This window comes from Bos taurus, chromosome Y, assembly GCF_002263795.3.
Source record: "Bos taurus isolate L1 Dominette 01449 registration number 42190680 breed Hereford chromosome Y, ARS-UCD2.0, whole genome shotgun sequence".
Classification (NCBI taxonomy): domain Eukaryota; kingdom Metazoa; phylum Chordata; class Mammalia; order Artiodactyla; family Bovidae; genus Bos; species Bos taurus.
In genome coordinates, this window is record NC_082638.1 from 42441832 (window position 1) to 42457348 (window position 15517).

Genomic DNA, 15517 nt, shown 5'->3' on the forward strand with positions numbered 1-15517 from the left:
TCTTACCCAGCATTAGTGTCTTTTCTAATGATTTGGCTCTTTGCATCAGGTGGCCAAAGTATTGCAACTTCAACATCAGTCCTTCAAATTAGTAGTCAGTGTTGATTCTCTTTAGAACTGACTGGTTTGAACTCTTTGCAGTTCAAGGGACTCAAGAGTCTTCTCCAGCACCACAGTTCTAAAACATCAATTATTTGGCATTCAACCTTCTTTATGGTTCAGATCTCACATCCATGCACGACTACTGGGTAAAACCATACCTTGATTATATGGACCTTTGCCAGAAAAGTGATGTCTCTGGTTGCATATGCTGTCTAGGTTTGTCATAGCTTTTCGTCCAAGAAGCAAGTGTCTTTTAACTTCATGGCTTGAGTTACCATGCACAGTGATTTTGGAACTACAAAAATAAAAATCTGTCACAGTTTCCCTTGTGTCTTAATCTATTTGCTATCAAATACTTTGGCCATCTCACATGAAGAGTTGACTCATTGGAAAAGACTCTAATGCTGAGAGGGATTGGGAGCAGGAGGAGAAGGGTACGACAGAGGATGAGATGGCTGGATGGCATCGCTGACCCGATGGACATGAGTCTGAGTAAACTCCGGGAGCTGGTGATGGACAGAGAGGCCTGGCATGCTGCAATTCATGGGGTCACAAAGAATTGGACATGACTGAGTGACTGAACTGAACTGGACTGATGGGACTGGACGACATGATCTTAGTTTATTGAATGTCGAGGTTTAAGCCAGCTTTTTTAATTCTCACTTTCATCTCAGCAAGGAGCTCTAATTCCTATTCTGCTTTCTGTCATCCGCATGTCTGAGTTTATTGATATTTCTCCCAGAAATTTTGATTCCAGCTTGTGCTTCTTCCAGTCTGACATTTTGCATGGTATACCTTGCAGGTAAGTTCAAGACAGTCTTGATGTACTCCTTTACCAATTCTGAACAAGTCCTTTGTTCCTGCCTGATTCTGTTACTTCTTGACCTGCATACAGGTTTCACAGGAACCAGGTAATGTGGTCAAGTATATACATCTCTTTAAGAATTTTCCACATTTTCAGTGACCCTCGTATGCAAAGTCTTTAGCATAGTGAGTGAAGCAGAAGTAGATCATTTTCTGGAATTCCATGCTTTGTCTATGATCCAGTGAATGTTGGCAATTTGATCTCTGATTCCTCTGCGTTTCCTAACCCTATTTGTACATTTGAAAGTCCTCAGTTCACATATTGTTGAAAACTAGATTGAGGAATTTTGAGCATTACATTGCCAGCATATGAAATGAGCACGATTGTGCAGTAGTTTGAGCATTCCATCACAATTCCCCTCTTTGGGATCAGAGTGAAACTGACCTTTTCCTGTCCTGTGGTCATTGATGATTTTTCCAAATTTCCTGGCACATTGAGTGCAGCATTTTAACAGCATTATTGTTATTGTTTTAATTTGAAATAGATCAGATCAGTCGCTTAGTCGTGTCCAACTCTTTGCGACGCCATGAATCGCAGCACGCCAGGCCTCCTTGTCCGTCACCAACTTCCGGAGTTCACTGAGACTCTCGTCCATCAAGTCAGTGATGCCATCCAGCCATCTCATCCTCTGCTGTCCCCTTCTCCTCCTGCCCCCAATCCCTCCCAGCATCAGAGTCTTTTCCAATGAGTCAACTCTTCGCATGAGGTGGCCAAAGTACTGGAGTTTCAGCTTTAGCATCATTCCTTCCAAAGAAATCCCAGGGCTGATCTCCTTCAGAATGGACTGGTTGGATCTCCTTGCAGTCCAAGGGATTCTCAAGAGTCTTCTCCAACACCACAATTCAAAAGGATCAATTCTTCGGTGCTCAGCCTTCTTCACAATCCAACTCTCACATCCATACATGACCACAGGTAAAACCATAGCCTTGACTAGAGGAACCTTTGTTGGCATAGGTAAGCTTCAATTCTATCACCTCGACTAGTATTGTTTGTGGTCATTCTTCCTAAGATCCACTTGACTTCACACTCCAGGTTGTCTGCTCTATGTGAGTGATCACACCATTATGGTTATCTAGATGATTAAGTGGAGAAGGCAATGGCACCCAGCAGCAGGTGATTAAGACCTTTCTTTGATACAGTTCTCTTATACTCTTGCCAACACTTCATCACATTTTCTGCTTCTGCTAGGCTCATACCACTTCTGTCCTTGATTGTGCCCATGTTTGCAAGAAATATTCCCTTTGTGTCTCTAAGTTCCTTGGCAAGATTTCTAGCCTTTCCTATTCTATTGTTTCCTCTATTTTTACTGGCCTTATACACACACAATATCATATCCCCATTCAGTGTTTACATTCAGATATGCTTCAAGTGTTTTTTAATCCACTCCAGAAGAATGTAGTGTGATAGTTTATCAACATCCTTTTTTTCTGTATTGTGACATGTTTTGAGCCTCCTTCATTCCCTCCAGGTAAAACACACCCTATAAATTATCATCATTCATTGATGCTGTGCTATTACAGACTTGAAGTGTCCATTTGTCTGATTGAGTCAAACACTCCCTGTAGTTTACCACTATCCAGTGTTCCAGTACTGGGGCATGCCTCATGTACTTCGTTATCCTCTCCAAATAAAATATGGTCAGTAGCTTATCACAATTACTGTTTCGGTTCTATGATGAGTTTCAAGTCCTTCTTTAATTCATTCTAGATAAAACACATTCAGAAGTTTACCATGGTCCCAAGTTTTACTCTGTGTCATGCTTCCAGTTTCTCTTCATTCAACATGTATCAAACACACTCAATAGTTTATCACCATCCAGTGTTTCCGTGCTGTTTACTGCTTCAACTGTTTCTTCATTCTCTGAAGAAAATACACAACCAATAATTTATCACAATCCAGTGTGTTAATTCTGGTATATGTTTCAAAAGATCCTTTGTCCACCCAAGGTTGACCGCGCTCTTAGTTTATCACCATCCCTGGATTCAGTGCTGTTACATACTTTCATCAATTTTTCAACTACCACAGGTCATCATACACAATGATTTATCACGATCCAGTTTCAGAGTTGTGACATGCTTCATGTGCTTCTTTCCCTATACAAGAACAAAGAAAGACCGCCTAAAGTGTGAACATACAGTGTTTCAGTCGTGAAACATACTTCAAGTGGTTCTTGATTCACTCCACGTTAAATGCAGCATATAGGTTATCGACATTCATTGTTTCAGTGCTATGACACATTTCACTGGCTGCTTCACTAACTCCCGGTCAAACACATTCAGCATTTTACCACTATCTAGGGTTTCAGATCTGTGACATGCTTCAAGTGCTCCTGAAACTACTCAAGGTCAAATGCATTCAGTAGCTTTGTTGTTGCTGGTTGTTATTTGTTGTTCAGTCACTCAGTCATCTCCAGCTCTTCGTAATCCCATGGACTGCAGCATATCTCGCCTTTTTGTCCTTCACCATCTCCCGGAGCTTGTTCAAACTCAAATTCAATGGGTCAGTAATGCCATCCGACCATTTTGTCCTCTTCCATCTCCTTCTCCTGCTCCAATCTTTTCCAGCATCAGAGTGTTTTCCAATGAGTTGGCTCTTCACATTAGATAGCCATAATATTAGGGCTTCTGCCTCAGCATCAGCCCCTCCAGTGAATTTTCAGGATTGATTTCCTTTAGGGTTGACTGGATTCATTTCCTTGCAGCCCAAGGGACTCACAGGAGTCTTCTCCAAGATTGCAGTTCAAAAGTATCAATTCCTTAATGTTCAGCCTCCTTTATGGTATGTCTTGCTTTGGCACATGACTACTGAAAAATACAAAAACATAGCTCTGACTATATGGGTCCTTGTTGGCAAAGGAATGCCTCTGCTTTTTTACATGCAGCATGGGTTTGTCACAGCTTTTACAAGAAATAAGTGTCATTTAATTTCATAGCTTCAGTCACCATCTGCCATGGTTTTGGAGTCCACAAAAACAGAAGTCTGTCACTGTTTCCATTGTTTTTCCATCTATTTGTATAAAGTGATAGCATTGGATGCCATGATCTAAGTATTTTGAATGTTGAGCTTTAAGCCAACTTATTCAATCTCCCATTTTACTTTCATCAAGAGGCTCTTTAGTTCTTCTTATCTTTCTGCCATAAGGGTGGTGTCCTCTGCATATTTGAAGTTATTGATATTTCTCCATCAATCTTGATTCCACCTTGTGATTCCTCCAGCACAATGTTTCTCATTATGTATTCTATGTAGAAGTTAAATAAGCAGGGTGACAATTATACAGCCTTGAGGTACGCCTTTTCCTATTTGGAACCAGTCTGTAGTTCTATTTCCAGTTCTAACTGTTGCTTCCTGACCTGCATACAGGTTTCTTAAGAGGCAGGTCAAGTGGTCTGGTATTCCCATCTGTTTCAGAATTTTCCAACATTTATTGTAATCCACACAGTCAAAGTCTCAATAAAACATAAACAGATTTCTTCTGGAACTGTCCTGGTTTTTCAGTGATCTGGTGGTTGTTGGCAATTTGCTCTTGGTTCCTCTGCCTTTTCGAAAACCAACTTGTATATCTGGAAGTTCACGATTAATGTATCACTGAAGCATGGCTTGGAGAATTTTGAGCATTAATTTAGTAGCGTGTGAGAAGAGTGCAGTAGTTGGAGAATTCTTTGACATTGTCTTTCTTTGGGATTGGAGTGAAAACTGACATTTTTCTGTCCTGTGGTCAGTGCTGAATTCTCCAAATTTGGTGGCATGTTGAGTACAGAACTTTCATAGCATCATCTTTTGGGATTTGAAAGAGCTCAACTGGAATTCTATCACCTCCACTACCTTTCTTTTTAGTGATGCTTCCTAAGGCCCACTTGAGTTCACATCCCAGGATGTCTGGCTCTAGGTGAATGATCACACCATTGTGATTATCTGGGTCATGAATATCTTTTTTGTACAGTTTTTTCTGTGTATTTTTGCCACCTCTTCTTAAAATCTTCTGCTTCTTTTAGGCCCATACCATTTCTGTCCTTTATTGAGCCCATTTTTGCATGAAATGTTTGTTTGGTATCTCTAATTTTTTTGAGGAGACCTCTAGTCTTTTCCATTCTATTGTTTTCCTATATTTCTTTGCTTCAATGGGTGTGGCACAATTCAAATGCTTCTTTTTCCACTCTGGCCAGTCATAGCCAATATTTTGTATGAACCAGTGTCCAGTGCTGTGACATATGACTGATTTCAATTCATCAGTGAAGTGAGTAAAAAAAAAAAAAAAAAACCTCCAGGAGTTTATCAACACAGTGTTTCATGACTGCCACTGGATTCGAGTACTTCTTCACCCACTCCAGGTTAACATAGTCATTTATCACCATCCATTGCTTCACTACACTGACATGTTTCAAATGCTTCTATATTAATCCTGGTGCAAAATTTCTAGTAGTTATAAACAGCCAGTGTTTTAGTTTTGGAGCATGACCCAATGGCTTCTTCATTCTCACCCATAAGCCAAAGTCTAGTGTTTACATACTGTGACATGCTTAAAGAGCTTCATCATCCACCCTAGATCTAGACAGTCAGCATTTCATCATCATACCAGCATTTTAGTGGTGTTACATGATTTTAAATTTTGTTTCCCCACACTGAGGCATACACAGCCAGTACTTCATCATCCTCCAGTGTTTCAGGCTTTGATAAAATTAAATGTGTTCTTGGTCCCACTGACATCAATATACTTACCATTGATTACCATCTGGTTACACTGTTGTGACATAATGTCAACTGCTTCTTCATCCATTCCTGTGTCAAACAAACCCAGTAGTTTTTTCCCCATCTAGTGTTAGTGTTCAATACTATGAAATGATTTCTGGAGTCTCTGTGTCCATCCCACCTCAAACATAGTCAGTATTATCAATCAATGCTTCAGTGATGTCACATGCTTCAAGTGCTTTCTTCATTCACTCCATATCAAGTACTTTCAGTCATTTATAAGCATCCAATGTTTCAGTTGTGTGACATGCTTCAACTATTTCTCTAAACCACTTGAGCTGAAACATACCCAATATCTTATGACCATCCAGTGTTTCAGTGCTGTGACATGCTTCAAGTGCTTCTTCTACTCCATGTTAAACACAAGCAATAGTTTATCACCATCAATTGTTTCAGTTCTGTAACATTCTTTAAGTCTTTTTCCATGTACTCTGCTTCAAATACACTGGGCAGTTGTTCACCATCAAGTATTTAGTTCTATGATATGTTTCAACGTTTTCTGTACCTACCAATTCATACACACTCATAAATTTATCACCATCCTGTGTTTTAGGGCTGTCATATGGTTAAATGAGTCCCCATCCCCACCCCAGGTCAAACACACCCAGTATTGATCAACATACAGCCTTTCAGCTATGTGATACATTTCAAGTGTTCTATGATCCAATCTTGGAAGATACATCCAATAATTTATCGAATTCCAGTGTTTCAGTGCTCTGAAGTTTTTAAGTGTTTCTGCATCCAAATAGCTCAGGCATGATTAATAGATTATAACCATCACTGTTTCAGTTTTATGACATGACTTGAGTACATCTTCATCTACTTTACACTCAATAATTACCACCATCCTGTAAATCAGAGGTAAAATATTCTTGGAATGCTTCTTTGTCTACTGTGGGTCAAACACACCTAGTAGTTTTTCACCATTCAGTGTTTCAGTGCTGTGACGACTTCCACTGCTTCTTCGTGTACTACAGGTCATCGCACCAAGTATCTTGTAACTACGAGCTTGCACTCTAGAGAACATATCTCTCCACTACTGAGACTGAATTGTAGAGCATGCATCTCACAATTACTAAGACCCCATTCTAAGTGCACATGACACTTCTGCAGTGCCTAAACTCTGGAGGAAATGTGATGACAGTATTGTCACACAGTATTGATCCTGTATTCTAGAACACACATCTTACCAGAACACACTGAACCAGTGTTCTACAGCAGGCTTAGCACAACTACTTAGCTTCCATTCTGGATGTATCATCCTACCTCTACTGAGTCACTACTATATGGCATACGTGACCCAACTTCTGAGTTTGCACTATGGAATACACATTATGCCACCACTGAGCCAGCTCTAGTGTACACATGACAAAGTACTGATCCCCACGTCAAAGGGCAATGCCGAACATTATTCAAAGTACTGGACAATTGTGCTCATTTCACATACAAAGCAAGACAATGCTCAAAATTCTTTGAGCTAGGCTTCAAAGTATGTGATCCAATACACTGGATTTAGAAAAAGCAGAGGAATGAGGGCTTATACTGTCCAGCTCCATGGCCTACTAGAAAAAGTAGGAAGTCAAGAGATACCTGGAGTAACAGGCAAGTTTGACCTTGCAGTACACATGAAGCAGGGCAAAGACTAACAGAGTTTCCTAAGAGAACTCACCACTCATAGCAAACACCCTCTTCCAACAACACAAGAGATGAGTCTAGAGATGGTCAGTGCTGAAATCAGATTATGTTCTTTGCAGCTGAAGATGGAGAAGCTCTATACATTCAGCCACAACAAGACTGAGCAGTGACATGGCTCAGATCATGAATGCCTTTAAGCAAAGTTCAAACTTAAATTGAAGAGAGTATGAAAAACCCCTAGACCATTTGGGTTTGACTGAAATCAAACCCTTATGATTACACAGTGGATGTGACAAATCAAATTGAAGGATTTGATCTTATAGACAGACTACAGGGAGAATTATGGACCAAGTGTCATGACATTCTGCACGAGACAGTGATCAAGAGCATACTTAAGAAAGATAAATTCAAAAAGGCGAAAGGGTTGTCTGAGGAGCCCTTACAAATAGCTTAGAAAAGAAGAGAAGCTAAAGGCATAGGAGAACAAAAAAGATAATCTATTTGAATCCAGTTTCCCAAAGAACACCAAGGAGAGACAAGAAAGCCTTCCTCGGCGGTCAGTGCAAAGAAATAGAGAAAAACAATAGGATGTCAAAGAACAGGTATCGCCTCAAGAATGTTACAGATACCAAGGGAACATTTCATGCAAAATTGGCACAATAAAGGAGAGAAACAATATGGACCTGACAGAAGCAGAATCTCTTAAGAAGTGGTGGCAAAAATACGCAGAACTGTACCAAATAATAATAATAAGAAGAAGATCTTAATGACCCAGTTAGCTGTGATGGTGTCTTTACTCACCTAGAACCAGACATCCTGGAATGTGAAATCAAGTAGCCCTTAGTAAATCACTATGAACAAAGTTACTAGAGGTGATGGGTTTCCAGTCGTGCAGTTTCAAGTCCTGTCAGATTATACCATTAAAATCCTGCACTCAATATGCCAGAAACTTTGGAAAACTCGGCATTGGCCACAGAACTGGAAAAGGTTAGTTTAAAGTCCAATCCCAAAGAAAGGCTATGCCAAAGAATGTTCAAACTACAACACAATTACATGTATCTCACATGCAAGCAGAGTGATGCTCAAAGTTCTCCAAGCCAGGCTTCAACAGTACGTGAACCCAGAATTTCCAGATGTTAAGGGTGGGTTTAGAAAAGTCAGAGGAACCAGAGATCAAATTGCCAGCATCCATTGGATCAGAGAAAAAGCAAGGGAGTTCAAGATACACATCTACATCTGATTTGGACTATGCCAAAGGTTTTGACTGTGTGGATGACAACAAACTATGGAAAATTCTTGAAAAGATGCAAATATCAGATCTCTTTAGCTGCCTCCTGAGAAATCTGTAGGCAGATTAAGAAGCAAGAGCTAGAACTGGACATGGAACAATGCACTAGATTCAAATTGGGAAAGGAGTACATCAAGGCTGTATATTGCCATGTGGCTTATTTAACTTATATTCAGAGCACATCATGTGAAATGCCAGGCTGGATGAAGCCCAAACTAGAATCAGGATTGCCTGGAGAAATATCAATAACCTCAGATATGCACTTGACACCACATATATGACTGAAAGTGAAGAATAACTAAGGAGCCTGCTGATGAAAAGAAAGAAGAGAGTGAAAAAGCTGGCTCATAACTCAACATTGAAAAAATGAAGATCATGGCATCTGGTCCCATCACTTCATGTCAAATAGGGAAAACATGGAGAAAATGGAAACAGTGATAGACTTTATTTTCTCAGGCTCCAAAATCACTGCAGATGCTGACTGCAGCCATGAAATTAAAAGGTGCTAGATCCTTGGAAGAAAAGCTGTAACCATCTAAAGAGCATATTCAAAAGCAGAGGCATAACTTTGCAATTATGGGAGAGTTGAACTATACAGGAAACTGAGCATGGAATAATCAATGCTTTTGAATTGTGGTGTTGGAGAATACTCTTGTGAGTCCTTTGGACTGCAAGGAGATCAAAGCAGGCAATCCTGATAGAACTCAGCTCTGAATATTCATTGGAAGTACTTTTGCTGAAGCTGAAACTCTGATACTTTGGCCACCTGATGCAAAGAAATGACTATAGGAAAAGGCCCTGATGCTGGGAAATCTTTAGGGGAGAAGGAGAAGGGCCTAACAGAGGATGAGATGGTCAGATGGTACAACTAATTTGATGCACATTAGTTTGAGCAAACTCTGGGAGTTAGTGATAGATAGTAAGGCCTCGTGGTGTTGCAGAGAGTTGCTATGACTGAGCAACTGAACAACAGGAGAATAATACATTTCAGTAAGAAGTGAAGACACAACTTTCAAGAAGTTACTCAGAGAAAAATTATCAATCCACTGCTCATACAGCCATTTTTACTGCTATTGAAACAAGTTTTTCCATATTTAAATGTGACTTTCCTGAAGCATGTGAATTCTGTTTTTGTTTTTTAATCTCAGAGAGGTGTATTGATGAAATCATGATACACAGAGAAATGTCAGTTCTCACAGATTCCCTTAATAAAATCATGATGTACTTAAGGAGTTAGCGGTTTTTTTTCCATAGGAATGAAATTTTTTGATGAGTAACTTTTTAATTCTTTAGAAAACATTAATTACTATGATCAAATTAGTTTGGAATATTTGTAGTCTTTCCTTCAGTTTCAGAAGATACTACAGCCCTAATAATAATGCAGGATTTTCCAACTGAAATCCTGAAACAGAATAGCTCACCACATTCTAAAAGCACTGCTACCCCTATAAAGCTAACAACAGTATTTTTCACAGAGCTAGAACAAATAATATTTCACAATTCATATGGAAATACAAAAAAACTGGAATAGTCAAAGCAATGTTGACAAAGAAGAATGGAACTGGAAGAATCAACCTGCCTGACTTCAGGCTCTACTACAAAGCCACAGTCATCAAGACAGTATGGTACTGGCACAAAGACAGAAATATAGATCAATGGAACAAAATAGAAAGCCCAGAGATAAATCCACGCATATATGGACACCTTATCTTTGACAAACGAGGCAAGAATATAAAATGGATTAAAGGCAATCTCTTTAACAAGTGGTGCTGGGAAAACTGGTCAACCAACTACTTGTAAGAGAATGAGATTAGAACACTTTCTAACACCCTACACACAAAAAGACACAAAATGGATTAAAGATCTAAATGTAAGATCGGAAACTATAAAACTTCTAGAGGAGAACATAGGCAAAACACTCTCCGACACAAATCACAGCAGGATCCTCTATGACCCACCTCCCAGAATATTGGAAATAAAAACAAAAATAAACAAATGGGACCTAATTAAACTTAAAACCTTCTGCAGAACAAAGGAAACTACTAGCAAGGTGAAAAGACAGCCTTGAATGGGAGAAAATAATAGCAAATGAAGCAACTGACAAACAACTAATCTCAAAAATATAGAAGCCACTCTTGCAGTGCAATTCCAGAAAAATAAATGACCCAATAAAAAAATGGCCAAAAAAACTAAATAGACTTTTCTCCAAGAAGACATACAGATGGCTAACAAACACATGAGAAGATGCTCAACATCACTCATTATCAGAGAAGTGCAAATCAAAACCACAATGACGTACCATTTCACACCAGTCAGAATGGCTATGATCCAAACACCTACAAGCAATACATGCTGGAGAGGGTGTGGAGAAAAGGGAACCCTCTTACACTGTTCGTGGGAATGCAAACTAGTACAGCCACTATGGAGAACAGTGTGGAGATTCCTTAAAAAACTGGAAATAGAATGGCCATACGACCCAGCGATCCCACTGCTGGGCATACACACCGAGGAAACCAGAATTGAAAGAGACACGTGTACCCCAATGTTCATTGCAACACTATTTATAATAGCCAGGACATGGAAGCAACCTGGATGACTGTCAGCAGATGAATGGATAAGAAAGCTGTGGTACATATACACGATGGAGTATTACTCAGTCATTAAAAATAATACATTTGAATCAGTTCTAATGAGGTGGATGAACTGGAGCCTATTATATAGAGTGAAGTAAGCCAGAAAGAAAAATACCAATACAGCATACACATGCATATATATCGAATTTAGAAAAATGGTAATGACAACAGTGTAAGCGAGACAGCAAAAGTGACACAGAGGTATAGGACAGTCTTTTGGACTCTGTGGGAGAGGGAGAGGGTGGGATGATTTGGGACAATGCCACTGAAACATGTTTAATATCACATATGAAATGAGTCACCAGTCAAGGTTTCATGCATGATACTGAATGCTTGGGGCTGGTGCACTGGGACGACCCAGAAGGATGGATGACCCAGAAGGGTAGGGTGGAGGGGCGGGTGGGTTCAGGATGGGAACATGTGTATACCTGTGGCGGATTCACGTTGATGCATGGAAAAACCAATGCAATATTGTAAAGTAATTAACCACCAATTAAAATAAATAAATTTATATAAAAATAATAAAAGCACAGTAGAAAACTGTTAAGTTTCTATTAAAATCAGTGAGCATTATATCCAAATTAAAGAATGGCAAAAACAACTTGAAGAACATCACTAAAGCCTGCTGAAAGAAATACAGTACAGGGTTAATGGTATGCAAGTTTAGGGTACACAAAACTTGAACTATAGTAATGGAAAATATATTAAAAGTTTCCTAGTGTGTGGGCAGAATGAGAAGTCTCCTCAGAAACTAAAACAAAGAAAACAAATCTTCACATTCTTTTAGAAAATCCAAATTGCTTCAGAAGGAAATATAAAGACACAGAAGAGAGAGCTAACAGCTTAAGTAGATCTATGTATGCTCGAATTATATAAGCAACATTATGTTTCATAGGCTTTTAGGCATTCATACCACAAATTTGAACTCTGATGGTTGGGATACCCTTACATCTCATCTTGGTGAACTATTGCATAGAATATTTTTATTTTGTGGCAAATTTGTTTTAATCAGTATTGTTCTATCATGTTTTAAAAAATAAGTATTTTTGTGCTTTCAACATTCAAGGTACATTTGCTTGTTGCTGCATATATGTAACTACACTTCTATGTTAAACAAACTCACTTTTTTAAGGAACTTATTTATTTTATTATTTTTTAAATTTTATTTATTTTGGCGGGGCCAGGTATTCATGGATGTTCAAGGGCTTTTTCTAGCTGAGGCAAGTGGTATGGTGCACTTTGATATGGTGCATAGCCTTCCCATTGTGATGGTTTCTTTTGTTGCAGAACACTGGCTCTAGTTTTGGCACATGAGCTCATGAGTTGTGGCCCATGAGTTTAGTTACACTTCGGCATGTGGGATCCTCCCAGACAAGGATCACTGGGAAGCTGACTATTAACCAATGGATCACTAGGGTAGTTCTGAACAAACCCAGACTCTGCAGGCTAGAAGTTTGTTCTACTTATCTACTTAAGTTGTACTTATCTATCTTAAGTAGATACTGTGTTGCTTTGGGGGATTCTCCTGGTGGCTCAGTGGTAAAGAATCCACCTCCCAATGTGGATGACCCAACTTTGAGAAATCCCTGAGTTGGAAAGATAGATCTTCTGGAAGAGAGAATGGAAACCAACCTCAGTATTCTTGCCTGGGTAATCCCACGGGCAGAGAAGCCTGGTAGTCTATGGTCCATGGAGATGAAAAAGAGAAGGAAATTACTTAGCAACTAATCACGACCACCACCACTATATTGTTTTGGGAGATAAAGTAAATAATTTGTTTAAAAGACCTTTTCCTGGAATGTCTGAAAAGTAGTCAGTGTTTTTGATTATTCAAACTATGCATAACTAAAAGGCATTTATTTTTATTGTGTGTAAAAATCTTTTCAATATTGACCGTGATTTTTTATAATGTATTGCCAGAGAATTTAGCCAGTCATTATATACATTTATTTAGCTCTCTTTTGAAGCCATGTCTTACAACAGCAACTGATTTCAATTATGTTCTTGCTTTAATATTCATCTTGAATTAGATTTTTTTTTCATTTTTTTTCATTTTTGCAAGCAGCATTTCAGTAGATTTAAATCATTTATTTAATCATTTAATATCTTCACTACAACAACTATCCTCTAAAAAGGGAAATGACACTCCATTTCTCCTGTGATTTTATAGGGACAAGAGAGTAGTAAAGTTCATTGCTTAATGTATTTTTTTCAGGGTTAAAATACTCTAAGGCAGACCTCCAAACTTCAAGCTTTTTGAGCATTTTTAAAAAATCTATTTTGGTTTCTGGTCTGCTTAGTCTCACAGTTATGTCTGACTTTTTGTGACCTCTGGACTATAGCCCATCAAGCTCCTCTGTCTATGGGGGTTTTCCAGGCAAGAATACTGGAGTGGGTTGTCAGGCCACTCTTCCAGCAGATCTCTTATAGCAGGTGAATTTTTTACTATCTGCACCTCCAAGGAAGCCTAAAGAATATGGGAGTGAGTGACCTGTTGCTTGTCCAGATAATCCTTCCAAACCAGAAATCAAACTGCATTGCAGCAGATTGTTAAGCAGGTGACCTACCAGGGAAGCCCTAGTTTCTGCTTAAAAGTTCCAATTGTCATTCCTTATTATGTGGACTCACTGATCATATGTCATGATTAAGTAAGAGATAACTTTCAGTACAACGTTTCATACTTGAAGTCAAACACATTTTTTTTCCTTTGAAGGAAATTATACCATATTGATGAAAATACCCAACAAATTATATACTAAAATTGGAAAAAATATTCAAACAAACTCAAGGGCCATAGCCTGGTAAATGGTCTTTCATACAGTTTTAAGAGGAGTGTTCTGAAGCTGTAGGGGCAGAGCCAGTACACACAGAAATTTCTTTAAAGTGGAAAATACATGAGTGAAACATATATCGTGGTAAAAAGGATCCTGTTAACCACAAAATACAAATATGGCAAGCAGTGATGTTAGTGTTTTCCTAGGCAAGAATCTGGAATCATTAAACTTCTTAATTATCTTAACTGACTAGGAACACACAACTCCAAAGCACAGAAATGCACAATCTCATTTTCGTATCCTGATTTTCCAGAGGGTACACTGATGACAGACAACTACAGTAGATTTTTACCTCCCCATTCAAGTGAATACCCAGTGACTATTCTCCATGGTTAAAGCAGATGTACAATATTTGCTTCACAGGTCAAAAATAGGGTGTCTAGCATAAAGTTCAAGCAAAATTATATCTAGCTAGAATGTTCACTAATGCTTAAATAGGTGAAAAGGTCTTCCATCACTATGAAAAACAATACTAAACATTTTATTTCCGAAGAGAAGGTATTTTTGTTCGTTTGTTTGTTTGCAGTAACTTTAAACTTTATTCCATCACTCCAACATTGGATACACAGACTAGGGGCTCTACTACCGCCACCACCAGTCCCTAGCTTACTGGACCTAAATATTTCAAAGAGAGGGATCTCTAATGAACCACAAGAGGTTCCTGTCTCCCAAACACAAGAACGTTTGTCCAGGTCCTCTGATAGATATATAACCTTTCTCTTTAATTCCTCCACCACTTGTATTACGCTAGATTTCTAACAGAAGCATCCTGATGGAATTTGTTTCTCCAAGAAGGAAGACAACGGATACAATTTAAGTGAAGAAATGGTCAGGCAAGAGCACTTATTAACAGGTAGCAGAAGTCTGTTCAGTAGTATGAGTTAGCTCAAGCGGTTTCTAATTAGGGAAATGCACGCAGTCTTCATTACATTGACACATCTCGTTTCAAGCTCAGCGCGGTGTTCTCCAAAAATATATCATTCTTTACTGGCATCGGACACAGCGTCCCTCACAGTGTTGAGTACCAGGAAGTCAGTTGGTTTGGACTACACGTGCTCCGTAGGGCAGAAGAGACTGTGCTTGGGGGATAGGCCGGTAGCGTCATGCGCGAGAAAAGTGACGTTTACACCGTAACACCAGCCGGGTTGCCATTTTGTTGCTGCTAAGAGTGGCCGCGTGCCAATCTCTCCCGAGTTCTCAATTCAGAGAGTGTAACTTAGTACCTTGGAAGCCTCGGAGGATTATCTGGCAGCGGAAGCAGCACAGGAAGCTGCTTGGAAACAGTGAGCCTGCTGCTACAGCTCTGCCCAAGAATAAAGGTAATGACTCAGTTTCCAGGAACCACTGATTGCTCAGCCACCATCAGTGGTATTTCCTCCTCCTTCTGGTTGGCTGATGTTTTTGAGTGAACTGC